The sequence below is a fragment of the Dendrobates tinctorius genome, unplaced genomic scaffold, assembly GCF_039654945.1.
Source record: "Dendrobates tinctorius isolate UK_male_01 unplaced genomic scaffold, ASM3965494v1 ptg000143l, whole genome shotgun sequence".
Taxonomy (NCBI): domain Eukaryota; kingdom Metazoa; phylum Chordata; class Amphibia; order Anura; family Dendrobatidae; genus Dendrobates; species Dendrobates tinctorius.
The window spans coordinates 16723424-16737303 of record NW_027361810.1 but is presented as its reverse complement, the minus strand read 5'-3'; the positions used below and the strand labels follow the sequence as shown (position 1 = coordinate 16737303).

At 43.6% G+C, this 13880-nt stretch overlaps 1 long non-coding RNA gene across 1 annotated transcript; it reads left to right on the top strand.

Moving 5' to 3' along the window:
- Positions 1 to 462: 462 nt before the first annotated feature.
- LOC141049095 (uncharacterized) lies at positions 463 to 13524 on the top strand. Its single transcript, XR_012220248.1, has 4 exons — positions 463 to 519; positions 8602 to 8734; positions 11065 to 11158; positions 12708 to 13524. It is a non-coding gene; the product is annotated as an uncharacterized lncRNA (long non-coding RNA).
- Positions 13525 to 13880: the final 356 nt, after the last annotated feature.

Here is a 13880-nt window from a genome sequence, read left to right as displayed (position 1 = left end):
CTCGTACACACTGCTCTGCTCCGTACTCCTCGTACACGCGGCTCCGCTCCGTACACCTCGTACACACTGCTCCGCTCCGTACACCTCGTACACACTGCTCCGCTCCGTACACCTCGTACACACACGGCTCCGCTCTGTACACCTCGTACACGCGGCTCCGCTCCGTACACCTCGTACACACACGGCTCCGCTCCGTACACCTCGTACACACACGGCTCCGCTCCGTACACCTCGTACACACACGGCTCTGCTACATCCACACTGTAAATCCTGACCCCACACATACTTACCTCAACCAGCACCATGACAACAGCAAAGTAGCAGAGTCTTGCAGACGGTAGAGGCAAGGCTGAGTGCACAGGACCTGTGATGAGGTCACAGGAGGGGCGGAGTCAGGGGTGACATGATCGGGGGTCTGGACAAAGGCTCCTGATCATGTGACCCCCCCTGACTCCTCCCCTCCTGTGACCTCATCACAGGTCCTGCGAACAGAGCGAGCATGCAAGCGAGTGCGACACTGTGAGTGGCTGCGGGGGGGAGGGGGTCTCATGCTAAGGCGAGGAAGGGGGGTGTGGCGGCTTATCTCCCTGCAGTGCGGGAGGAACTTGAAACTATCACCGCCGTGCCCGCAGAGGGCCAGCGGCAGGAGCAACAGTGGCCGCAGCAGCTGGCAAGCGGCCAGATGATCGGGCGCTGCCGCCCGCGGCCCACGTGACAGCGGCCCAGCGGGAAAATGCCCGGTTGGTTATATTGCCAATCCGGGCCTGGTCTCAGTCCTTCTCAGCCCTTATTCATATGTAGGTCACTTGAAAATGGTAAGGTTTTAATACTAGAAGTTAGGACCATCCCTAATAGGATCACCGTGATTTGGTGGGATGGCTTTAATATTTTTTGGATTAAAGTTATGTTAACTAACTAAACACTGTTTGTTATTTTCATGCACTATTGCTGTGTTTTTATTCACTGCAGGGTGTTTGCTTTTTATGTTTTTATCTTGGGTTTTGTTTGCTTTTTTAAGAGGAGTTGCTGTGTGCTATCAGGTGCATGGAGGATGTGGAGACAGATGAATAGGAGGGAGCAGATTGTGATTAACATTTAGAAGGAGGGAAAAAGGGAGAGTTATATTAATATTAGTGAGTTGAGGCGATAGTCCTGTCTAAAGAGATGTGTTTTTAACCCCTTAGTGACAGAGCCATTTTGCAGCTTAATGACCGGGCCAAATTTTTACAATTCTGACCACTGTCTCTTTATGAGGCTATAACTCTGGAGTGTTTTAACGGATCCCGCTGATTCTGAGATTGTTTTTTTCATCACATATTTTACTTCATGTTAGTGGTAAAATTTCTTCGATATGTCTTGTGTTTATTCATGAAAAAAAGTGAAATATGGCGAAAATTTTTTAAATTTTGCAATTTTCAAACTTTAAATTTCTATGCCCTTAAATCACAGAGATGTGTCACGCAAATTTCTTAATAAGTAACATTTTCCACATGTCTACTTTACATCAGCACAATTTTAGAAGCAAATTTTTTTTTGTTAGGAAGTTATAAGGTTTAAAAGTTGGGCAGCGATTTCTCATTTTTACAACAAAATTTACAAAACTATTTTTTTAGGGACCACATCATATTTAAAGTCATTTTGAGGGGTGTACATGGCAGAAAATACTCAAAAGTGACACCATTCTAAAAACTGGACCCCTCAAGGTGCTCAAAACCACATTCAAGAAGTTTATTAACCCTTTTTGTTCTTCACAGGTACTGAAGCCATGTTGAAGAAAAAAATTAACATTTAACTTTTTTTTGCAAAAAAATTAATTTAGAACATTTTTTTTTTATTTTCACAAGTGTTAGAAAAGAAAATGAACCAAAAAATCCGTTGAGAAAATTCTCCTGAATACGCCGATACCACATATGTGGGGGTAAACCACTTTTTGGGCACACGGCAGGGATTGGAACAGAAGGAGCGCCGTTTGACTTTTTCAACGCAGAATTGGCTGGATTTGAGCTTTGATGCCATGTTGCATTTAGAGAGCCTCTGATGTGCCTAAACAGTCAAAACACCCCACAAGTGACCCCATTTTGGAAACTAGACCCCTTAAGGAACTTATCTAGATGTGTGGTGAGCACGTTGAACCTCCAAGTGCTTCACAGAAGTTTATAACGTAGAGCCGTGAAAATAAAAATCCTTTTTTTCCCACAAAAATGATTTTTTCGCCCCAAAATTTTTATTTTTACAAGGATAACAGGAGAAATTAGACCCCCAAAGTTGTTGTGCAATTTGTCCTGAGTACGCCCATACCCCATATGCAGGAGTAAACCACTCTTTGGGCACACGGCAGAGCTCAGAAGGGAAGGAGCACCGTTTGACTTTTTCAATGCAGAATTGGCTGGAATTAAGATTGGACGCCATGTCGTGTTTGGAGATGCCCTGATGTGCCTGAACATTGGAAACCCCCCACAAGTGACCCCATTTTGGAAACTAGACCCCTTAAGGAACTTATCTAGATGTGTGGTGAGCACTTTGAACCTCCAAGTGCTTCACAGAAGTTTATAACGCAGAGCAATGAAAATAAAAAATAATTTTCTTTTTCTCAAAAATGATCTCTTAGCCCACTATTTTTTATTTTCCTTAGGGTAACAGGAGAAATTGGTCCACAAAAGGTGTTGTGCAGTTTGTCCTGAGTACGCTGATTCCCCATATGTGGGGGGGAACCACTGTTTGGGCACATGGGAGAGCCTGGAAGGGAAGCAGTGACGTTTTGGAATGCAGACTTTGATGGAATGTTCTGGGGGCGTCATGTTGCATTTGCAGAGCCCCTGATGTACCTAAACTGTGGAACCCCCCCACAAGTGACCCCATTTTGGAAACTAGACCCCCCCAAGGAAATTATCTAGATGTGTGGTGAGTAGTGTTGAGCATTCCGATACCGCAAGTATCGGGTATCGGCCGATACTTGCTGTATCGGAATTCCGATACCGACTTCCGATATTTTTTCAATATCGGAATTCGGCATCGGAATCGGAAGTTCAGTTGATTGACGGCCTGACGTCATCATGATGCGCGGTGTGTGCGCATCATGATGCGCCGTCATTTCGGGCCTTCCGGGGGTCTCTGCCGGCCTGCCGGGGGGCTGTGCCGGCCTGCCGGGGGGCTGTGCCGGCCTGCCGGGGGGCTGTGTGGACTGCCCGGGGTCTGTACCGGCCTGCCGGTGGTCTGTGCACCCTGTGGGGGTCTGTACCGGCCTGCCGGGGGGCTGTGCCGGCCTGCCGGGGGGCTGTGCTGATGTCCGGGGGTCTGTGCAAGCATCGTCCGATGGGACTACAAGTCCCATCGGGCGATGCCTGCTACCATGACAGTGATTGACACATTAGCCAATGATGGGACAGTAGTAGTCCCATCATCCGGCTAATGTGTTAAATGTTAAAAAAAAAAAAAAAAAAAAAAAAAATACTACATACATACTACATGCATGCTACATACATACTACATGCTACATACATACTACATACATGCTACATGCATGCTACATACATACTACATGCTACATACATACTACATACATGCTACATACATACTGCATGCTACATACATACTACATACATACTACATACATACTACATGCATGCTACATACATACTACATATATACTACATGCATGCTACATACATACTACATGCTACATACATACTACATATATACTACATACATACTACATACATGCTACATACATACTGCATGCTACATACATACTACATACATACTACATACATACTACATGCATGCTACATACATACTACATGCATGCTACATACATACTACATGCATGCTACATACATACTACATGCTACATACATACCACATACATACTACATACATACTACATACTACATATATACTACATGCATGCTACATACATACTACATGCTACATACTACATATATACTACATGCATGCTACATACTACATGCTACATACATACTACATACATACTACATGCTACATACATACCACATATATACTACATACATACAATACATTCATACAATACATACATAGACATACAGTACATATAACATAGAGTAACATACTTACCAATACTTGTCACATTGTTCCCCGAAGCCATTGTCTTTTCCGGGATAAATATTAACATAACAAACCACAAAAATACTCACCCACGATCCGAAGCAGTCCACGAGTGTGTCCCACGACGATCTTGGGTAGAGAACTGCAGCATCAGATGATGCTGCCGTTCTCTACGGGCTGCAGGAATCCAATGACGGAAGGTAGGTATCCTTCCGCACTGTATTCCTCCGCCACTTAAAAAAAAAAGTCCCTAGTCTCACTTTATGCCATTGCTGCGTGGGAATTTCCCACACAGCAATGGCATAAAGTGAGACTAGGGACTTTTTTTTTTTTTAAGTGGCGGAGGAATACAGTGCGGAAGGATACCTACCTTCCGTCATTGGATTCCTGCAGCCCGTAGAGAATGGCAGCATCATCTGATGCTGCAGTTCTCTACCCAAGATCGTCGTGGGACACACTCGTGGACTGCTTCGGATCGTGGGTGAGTATTTTTGTGGTTTGTTATGTTAATATTTATCCCGGAAAAGACAATGGCTTCGGGGAACAATGTGACAAGTATTGGTAAGTATGTTACTCTATGTTATATGTACTGTATGTCTATGTATGTATTGTATGAATGTATTGTATGTATGTAGTATATATGTGGTATGTATGTAGCATGTAGTATGTATGTAGTATGTATGTAGCATGTAGTATGTAGCATGCATGTAGTATATATGTAGTATGTATGTAGCATGTAGTATGTATGTAGCATGCATGTAGTATATATGTAGTATGTAGCATGTAGTATGTATGTAGCATGCATGTAGTATGTATGTAGCATGCATGTAGTATGTATATGGTATGTATGTAGCATGTAGTATGTATGTAGCATGCATGTAGTATATATGTAGTATGTATGTAGCATGTAGTATGTATGTAGCATGCATGTAGTATGTATGTAGCATGCATGTAGTATGTATATGGTATGTATGTAGCATGTAGTATGTATGTAGTATATATGTGTTATGTATGTAGCATGTAGCATGCATGTAGCATGCATGTAGTATATATGTAGTATATATGTGGTATGTATGTAGCATGCATGTAGTATATATGTAGTATGTATGTTGCATGTAGTATTTATGTAGTATGAATGTAGCATGTATGTAGTATGTAGTATGAATGTAGCATGTATGTAGTATGCATATTGTATGTATGTAGCATGTAATTTTTTTTTTTTTTTTTTTTTTTTACATTTAACACATTAGCCGGATGATGGGACTACTACTGTCCCATCATTGGCTAATGTGTCAATCACTGTCATGGTAGCAAGCATCGCCCGATGGGACTTGTAGTCCCATCGGACGATGCCTGCACAGACCCCCGGAGCCTGCACAGACCACCGGCAGGCCGGCACAGCCCCCCGGCAGGCCGGCACAGCCCCCCGGCAGGCTGGCACAGCCCCCCGGCAGGCCGGCACAGCCCCCCGGAGCCTGCACAGACCACCGGCAGGCCGGCACAGACCACCGGAGCCTGCACAGACCCCCTGGCAGGCCGGCACAGCCCCCCGAAAGGCCCGTACAGACCTCAGAGAGGCTGTACAAGGGCAGGAAAGGGTTTTTCTTATTCCGATACCGGAAGTCCCATAGACTTGAATGGGACTTCCGGTATCGGAATCGGCGATACCGATACTTTTTTTAAAGATCGGCCGATACCATCCGATACGATACTTTGAAGTATCGGACGGTATCGCTCAACTCTAGTGGTGAGCACTTTGAACCCCCAAGTGCTTCACAGAAGTTTATAAATGCAGAGCCGTGAAAATAAAAAATCATTCTTAGGCTAGTTTCACACTAGCGTACGGGCGAGGTGCGGAGGGCTGCAGACTCTCTATGCAGCTCCGCCCACAGCCGCACCTCCTCCTGTAAGCTCCACCTACTTCGGCATGCGTACCCTATCTTTTGCATTAGGTATGCAGGCTGTGCCGATGTATGCGGATGCCTCCGCATGCGTCATTTTGACGGTGCGGTGACCCGCGTTGAAAGCAACATGTTGCATTTTGGTGTGGTCGCCGCACTGTCAAAACGACACATGCGGAGGCATCCGCATACATCGGCATGGCCTGCATACCCAATGCAAAAGATAGGGTACGCATGCCGAAGTAGGTGGAGCTTACGGGAGGAGGTGCGGCCGTGGACGAAGCTGCACAGAGGAAGTTTGCAGCCCTCCGCACCTCGGGTATACGCTAGTGTGAAACTAGCCTTACCCTAACCCTAATTCTAAGGGTCTGTGCACACGTTGTGGATTCTGCTGCGGATCCGCAGCAGATTTGGCCCTGCGGATCCGCAGCAGTTTCTGCTGCGTTGTACAGTACCTTCATTTTCTATGGAAAATGAAAAATGCAATGCACACACTGCGGATTTTTCTGTGCAGATTTGCTGTGGTTTGAAATCCGCCACATGTCACTTCTTTATGCAGAATTCATAGCGGTCTGACACCTGCTCCATTACAGGTGTCAAACCGCAGGGGAAAAATGCAGGCTAATCTGCAATCCGCAGGTAAAATGCAGGTTATTTGACCTGCGGATTTACCTGTGGATTTAGCCAAATCTATGCGGAAAAATCCGCAGCAGAATCCGCAGCGTGTGCACACCCTAACCCTAAGGGTGTGTGCACACGCTGCGTAATGCTCTGCAGATTTTTCCCCGCAGATTTCAGAAAAATCGCAGGTAAATCCGCAGGATTATCTGCAGTTTTTCTGCTGTTTTGCCTGCGGATTTCCCCTGTGGTTTGACACCCTGTCATTGAGCAGGTGCCAAACCGCAGCAGAATCCGCACAAAGAATTGACATGCTGTGGATTTGAAACCGCAGCAAATCCACGCGGAAAAATCTGCAGCATGTGTACTGCGGATTTCATTTTAGATAAATTAGAATGGTACTGTACACCGCAGCAGAAACTGCTGCGGATCCGCAGGACAAAATCTGCTGCGGATACGCAGCAAAATCTGCAACGTGTGCACACACCCTAATTCTAACCCTAACCCTAGCCCCAACCCTAGCCCTAACCCTAATTTTAACCCTAATTTTAACCCTAACCCTAGCCCTAATGAAAAATTTGAAAAAAAATTAAAAATTTTATTATGTATTAGTGTGTGTGTGCTTTTTTTTTTACTTTTTTTATTTTGATCACTGTGATACTTTAAGGGGTTAAAGCTTATTTAAAAACATGGGGACTAGATATCAGTCAGATTGTTTGGGGTAGTGCATTCAAGAAAACTGGTGCAGCATGAGAGAAGTCTTGGAGAAGAAGGTGCGACGTTCGTATTATGGAGGATGTTAGTCTTAGATGAGTTGCAGGTTGGAGAGCATGGGTAGGGTGATACAGATGGGTCACCCTCGCACACCCAGGGCAGCGGGGTACTCTGTACCGGGCCGGTGTCAAGGCGGGAATGTGTCACAGCAGCGGTGACCCAGTCCGTGGCCCTGGGTGCCCAATATCAATGGCGGTGGTGTTGGATTGTAATGTAAAGTTCGTGACGCCACCCGTGGTATTTAGCAAGTGAGGTGTTAGCCAACGCTGCGTGCAGATCCTCTGTGGCTGATGGTGTGTCGCAGCTTAGATGGTGTAGCTCCCCACAGGTGAAGCTGTAACCCCAGGGCAGTGTATAGGTGATGGGCACAGGGGTGTAGCATTGCCGACAGGTTAGGAAGCAGACACAACACAGTGGGGTGCAATTTCTGTACCTTTACTTGGTAACTGCAGTCCAGGGTCCTGATCACAGATGGTGTTGGAGCAGGCTAGCCTGGAAGCAACTCAGGGATTCTCTCTCTCAGACGGGCTGTGCAGTCTCCCTAATAGCGCTGTGTGTGTGAAGCACTCCAGTCCTTAGTTACTCTGAAGTTCCTCCTGTCAAATGTTCCTAGACTTCCACTTGCACGGCAGACAGCTGTAGCCTCTCTCTTTGGGACTCCTCTCACTCTCTGAATCCCCGGCTCTCTATCCATTTTGCTGTTGTGCCTCAAGTCTTCAATGGGAGCAGGGCATCTACAGCCTCCTACTCCTCGGGTATCTGTGGCAGGGTCGTTAGTACCCGTACCACCGTGGAGACCCGACTCCAGTTCTGTGCGCTCTCAAGCTGAGGGAGCTCACCTGCTGCAGCTCAACCTCCAGCTTCCCATTCTCCGTCTGCACACTTCACCCTCCTCAGACTAACTGAACCTTCTTCCTCCTGGCCCTCAGGGATCACTCCTCCCCTCAATCCTGGGTCAGAGCTCCCCCTGCTGACCAGGAGGGGAACTGTGTTGTATGCATGGATTGACTGTGAGAGAGTCCCATCATTGTCTCCAAGCCTGGCATTATCTTCCCCTGGAGGAAGGCAAAGCAAGTGTGGCGACCGTACTCCTGGGGGCGCCACACAGAAATATAAGGGATGATATATAGGGTGGTGCAGAACTGTGAAGAGCTTTTTGGGTGAGAGAGATAAGTTTGTTTTGTATTATGTAGCAGATGGGTAACCAGTGCAATAACTGTCACAGGGTGGAGGCATCGGTGAAGCGGCTGGAAAAAAAATACAACCCTGACTGCCGCATTCAGGATGGATTGCATAGGAGAAAGTTTGGTTACAGGAAACCGATCAGAAGAGAGTTGCAATGGTCCAGATAGGAATGAGTAAGAGCAACCGTAACATTTTTTCAGTTTCAAAATGTTGCATCATTATTAATATTATTATTATTATTATTATTAATGTTAGTATCATTACAGTTTATTATTATTATAATATTATTTTTATTAGTGTTATTATATTTATTATTATTATTATTATTTATTTTTGCTAGATATATAATTATTATTATTGTTATTATTATTATAGTTGTATGAGTAATAATAATAATGAGTTATTATTATTATTTATTTTTCTTTCACTGTATCTCTAAATAAGTGTCACATCACATCTCTAGCACATATGAAGTGGGCTCAGGAGCTGAGCATGTTCCATACACAACTGGCACGGGCTGTGTAAAATAGGAAGCACGTGCCTCTACCTGCAGTGATCGGAGTTAACACGTTTTGGCTTCTCTTTTGACAATGGTGCCTTCTATGTAGAGAAGTTGCAATTTGCCAACTTGGACCTTCTGAAAGCCTGGGAATCCTCTATCATTGTACTCCTGTGAAGTTCTACCATATTTATAATACTGGTATCTAGACATGCTCAGATTGATCTGTAAAGAATCGAGTTTGTTAAGAATTTTCCCAAAATTTTGGACAATCCAAAATTTTGAGTATTTGATTAACATCAATATAGCAAAATTGTGTCAAGGCAGAGGCTATTATGGTGTCTTTTTTGATGGTCACAAAGAGGTTCAAATAATAAACTACATTTTGCTCACCTCTCCTTACACTGCCTACACATCCGCCACAGCTTTCTACTCCTCTGCACCAGTCTTAAGTTCATTTGACACTTCCGTAGGGTGTTATCATGCTGGGTGAAGGAGCAGCTAGATGCACGACAAAGGAAAGAGGGTGGAGAAGCTCAAACACTAGAAAAGATGGGAGTGGAGGCCCCTAGGCAGATCTGCAACACCTTGACTCCCCTAACATTCCTAAATATGTTCTGCATCGATCGCCCAGCAGAAGCCTAATCCCTGACTGCACCTAGTAATAGGCCCTGGATAGGGGAGGGATGGGGTGAATTTCCAGTCAGCCACCACTACAACTAAAGACAACACGGGTAAGCAAACAAGGGTATACACTTACATTGCGAAGACACAAGAGAGATCATGCCAACAATCTTCCAAGAGTACTCCAAGAAAATATTAGCTCTACCAACCAGGACAGAGGAAAATAGAATTATCACCAGCACCTTACTGAAGAGACTAAAGGTATTTAATCATCCAGCAAGGGTGTGTCAATCAGCAGCAGAAGGTGGAGGTCACCGCTAGGTCCTAGGGGGAGAAGGATATCACTCCACAACAGAGAAGCAAAGATCAAGAAGGTGCTTGCAGAACCAAGCGCTATGACCTTTTACAGCCGGATCCAGAATGTCTGTCTGTCATACCTGACATACCTGTGACAGGCGCTGAGGCTAATATTTGTCCTCATGTGGTCACATGTTGGGTGCCGCACACCTTTGAGGTCAATAACGTGTATTGCCCCTATGCATGACTGTGGGCTTCTCCCCACCCCCTGCCTGAAGTGACAGATCTATCTCTGCATGTGTGTAAAGGAAGGTACTTGTCACTTGAGGGAGGAGGGCAGAGGAAAGCCACCAGGGACCCACCTGTCCGACTAGTCTCTTGTGCAGCTCAATCCCCGATGGCTATTAAACTATGATTTTCACTAAAATGCCACAGTATTTCAGAACTAAACATATATGGCTGGAATTGAGCAACCACTGACACATGCTGCCTGTGGATCGGGCAGTATATATCAGCTATCAGGTTCCCTTTAACACAGCACAAGACAGTGAGCAGGCCAAGTCACACATCAAGGGACAATTTTTTGCAATAAGATATCTTGCTGCTTTATGCTATATATGTCAGATTAGTAAATGCTACACCGCTAGGCTTTAGGACTTGTTCACACACTGCGTTTTTGCCCCTTTTTTATCCCTTCATATTTTTACCTAAAAATAAATGCAGTGTGTTACAGTACCTCCAAAGTAAGTGAAATTTATGAAATCTTTCATACGTTATTAACGTTTTCCTTGCTGATTTGAACGTTCAAAGCGATTTTTTCAAATCTGTGGTTTGTCAATTTTTGAAATGAATGGGGAAAAAATGCACAAGTAAAAAAACACAGAAAAAACATATCAAAACATGCATAATGTATGCAGCATTTTCGTGACAATATTTTTTTTATGCATAAAAATCTGGTGCAAATACTCAACATGTGCACATACTCTTATGCCTCGCTCCCGAGGAATCACAAAGACTCTGTGCCCATAATGAGCCTGTATTAAAGGAAATCAGAAAATAATGTTTTTTTCATTATTTATTTAGATTTTTTCTCTGCGCATTAAACCTTTGGGGAGAATAATAACTACATGGAATAAACTTCTCCATAAGACGAGCGTTAACCTCATTCTTTATTACCGTAAGTTTCCATATCGCCTGCAGGAGGAGAAAACAACGTACAAAATACTCTCATTATCCTCTAAATCTTCATTTAAGGATAAGGCTCGAGTAACAAGAGATGTAAACTTTGTCAGACACAGTAATATCCCCAACAATCAGGGACATGTTATCACTTATGACAAGTAAGGAAGGAACATCATCAGCATTGGTTTCACCATCCGAAGATGTGTGAAAATAAACTAGTGTCAGTCATGAAAATAAAAGAATCGGCAGTAAATATAATAAGTTGTCATCTTGTTGAGGTTCCAAAAATTCCATTCTATTAGTTTTACTTATTTTAGTTTGTGAAATTGGTAGGAAAAGAGCAACATGAGAGTCGCGGAGCGAGGTGAGAGCAGAGCTGAGCGAGGGGCACGATGAGGATTCTAGCAGGCACATTGGGGGTAAGAGAAGGGGACACTTAATAATAATCTTTATGTTTATATAGCGCTAACATATTCCGCAGTTCTCACAATCTAAATTCCCTATCAGTATGTCTTTGGAATGTGGGAGGAAACTGGAGTACCCGGAGAAACCCACGCAAACTCCTTGCAGATGTTGTCCTTGGTGGGATTTGAACCCAGAACTCCAGCGCTAACCACTGAGCCACCGTGCTACCCATCACTTAGATAGAAGGCAATGGAAAGGTTGTTTCCTTTAGGAGAAAAAAAGGGAGGAAAATCCAAGGGGTTTGCACATAGCAGAAAAGGCAGGTGTTTAAAGTTTATGTAAAGAGAAACGGTCTTCAAGGCAAAAAAGTGACCAGTTGGTTTAATTTTATTCCTGCTACTCCCCTAAGTATTATTTTGTCTTTTAAATCTGCTGCACCATGGCAGAAAATTGGGCCTTTTTATTTAATCCCAGTTTTTATTTCTTTTTTACTAAGTGGGCGTTGCTCATTAGATCCTCTGGGGCGTGTCCTTTGGCTGCTTTGCATAATTATCCTATAAGCAATGCCCTCTTGTAAATTCAATCAAAAGAAGCACTAAACAACAACCCGCTATCATATGTATGGAATTTTATGGCAGATTAAAAAGAAAAGTAACATTCAGGGGAACAGTAGGAATAAAATAAGTGCCAAATGTGACAATTAACACTTTTCTTAACCCCTTCTTAAAGGTTCTCTTTAAGGTCGGAATGAGAAAAGTGTGTCACTTGCAGATCTGTCATCAGGGGAAACAGACCTGTCTGCTCACCTGGATAAACTGGCCAAGTGAATTTCACAATGAAATCACAAGGTTGTTTTGTGGAGCGCGCAGGAGAAAGGTCCTTGGAGGTATATATTTTATATTCAAAGGTAAGCCACAAGACATTAACCAACTAGAGACGCGACTATTCTTTGTTTAGTTATTTTTTATCCTTTTTTCCCTTCCTTCCAAAAATTAACCTGGTAGCCTTGTCCTCTTGGTCAGTACAGATATACAGATACCAAATGTACAGTTTATTTGTTTTTGTTTGATTTATTACTGATACAAAACTTGCAGAAAATAAATTTGCCTTTGATCAGAAAAACTTTTTTTGTTTTTCAGGCTTGCCATGAAAACTGGAAATGCACCTTCCCATTACTTAACATCCTAAATGCAGCAGTAGCTACGCATTAAAGAGTTAAATTGTTGATGTTGGGTACGGGCTGTATAATGCAGGAGGCGCATGCATTGCATGGAGCAAGCTCAGTTACTGAGCCCATTTCATATGAAAGGTGCGCACAGTTGATTTACATGTACGGCTTATGTCACTAAGGGGTTTAAAACAGAAAAGTAGCACTAATAGATGAAGTTCTGCTTTCTGGAGAAGGTTATGGACTGATGTTGATGTGGGAACTCTTGTGTCGGGTTGAAGCAGCCAAGGGTTAAAGATGCAGGTGCACTAATTATACTGCAGTGAGGTTTAGAGATGATGCATATACAGTATGACACCAGGGCCTCTTCTTCAAATGTAATGCTATTATTCAGCTTTAAAATTATTTTTGTATGGCTATTTAAAGGAAATGTGGATGTTTCCAATTAATTTTTAAACGAGGTGAGTCCTAAAGAGGACCGTTAACCAAAATGTTCATGCTGTACTGGACACACAATGTAATAGTGGCTGCAGAGCAGACAGAATAAAACGTTTTTGTTTGTTGTTTTTTTATTTCCCCTCTCCGAGATTTTTGTAATCAAAGTATTTGGTACCTAATGAGTTAACTCTTGTTACGTCAAACTGGGTTTTATCAGAGAGTTTTCACCGGGGGCATGTATTTTTTCTCCCTGTATGTGCTGCTCCAAAAACAGCAGGCAGCAACACACTGTAGAAGAAGAACACACCCCTTTAAAGACTTTAAGCAAGCACAAGTTCAGCACAACAGACATTAATGTTATTACCGACACTTTATTCCCTCAGCTCCACACAGGCAGTGTGGTGGAGCTGACAGTGCTATGAGAAGAGGAGAACTGATAGTGCTGCCCCTCCTCCCAAACAGACCTTTTCTGAAAGATATTAATCATTGGTGCTTTCTAATCATGCAGGAGGCTAGACTAGGATATCTGGGCTGTCTGTTATACGTCTCACACACTGAGAATCCTGCTTTAATCTATGGTATTTTCTACCATCTTGCTGCTTGCTTATGATTGGTCACCATCATACAGGGGGAAAAGTACACGCCCCCAGTCTGATCACACTCACTTGGACTTGGCAAAAGTTAACGTATATATCAGGCAATTATA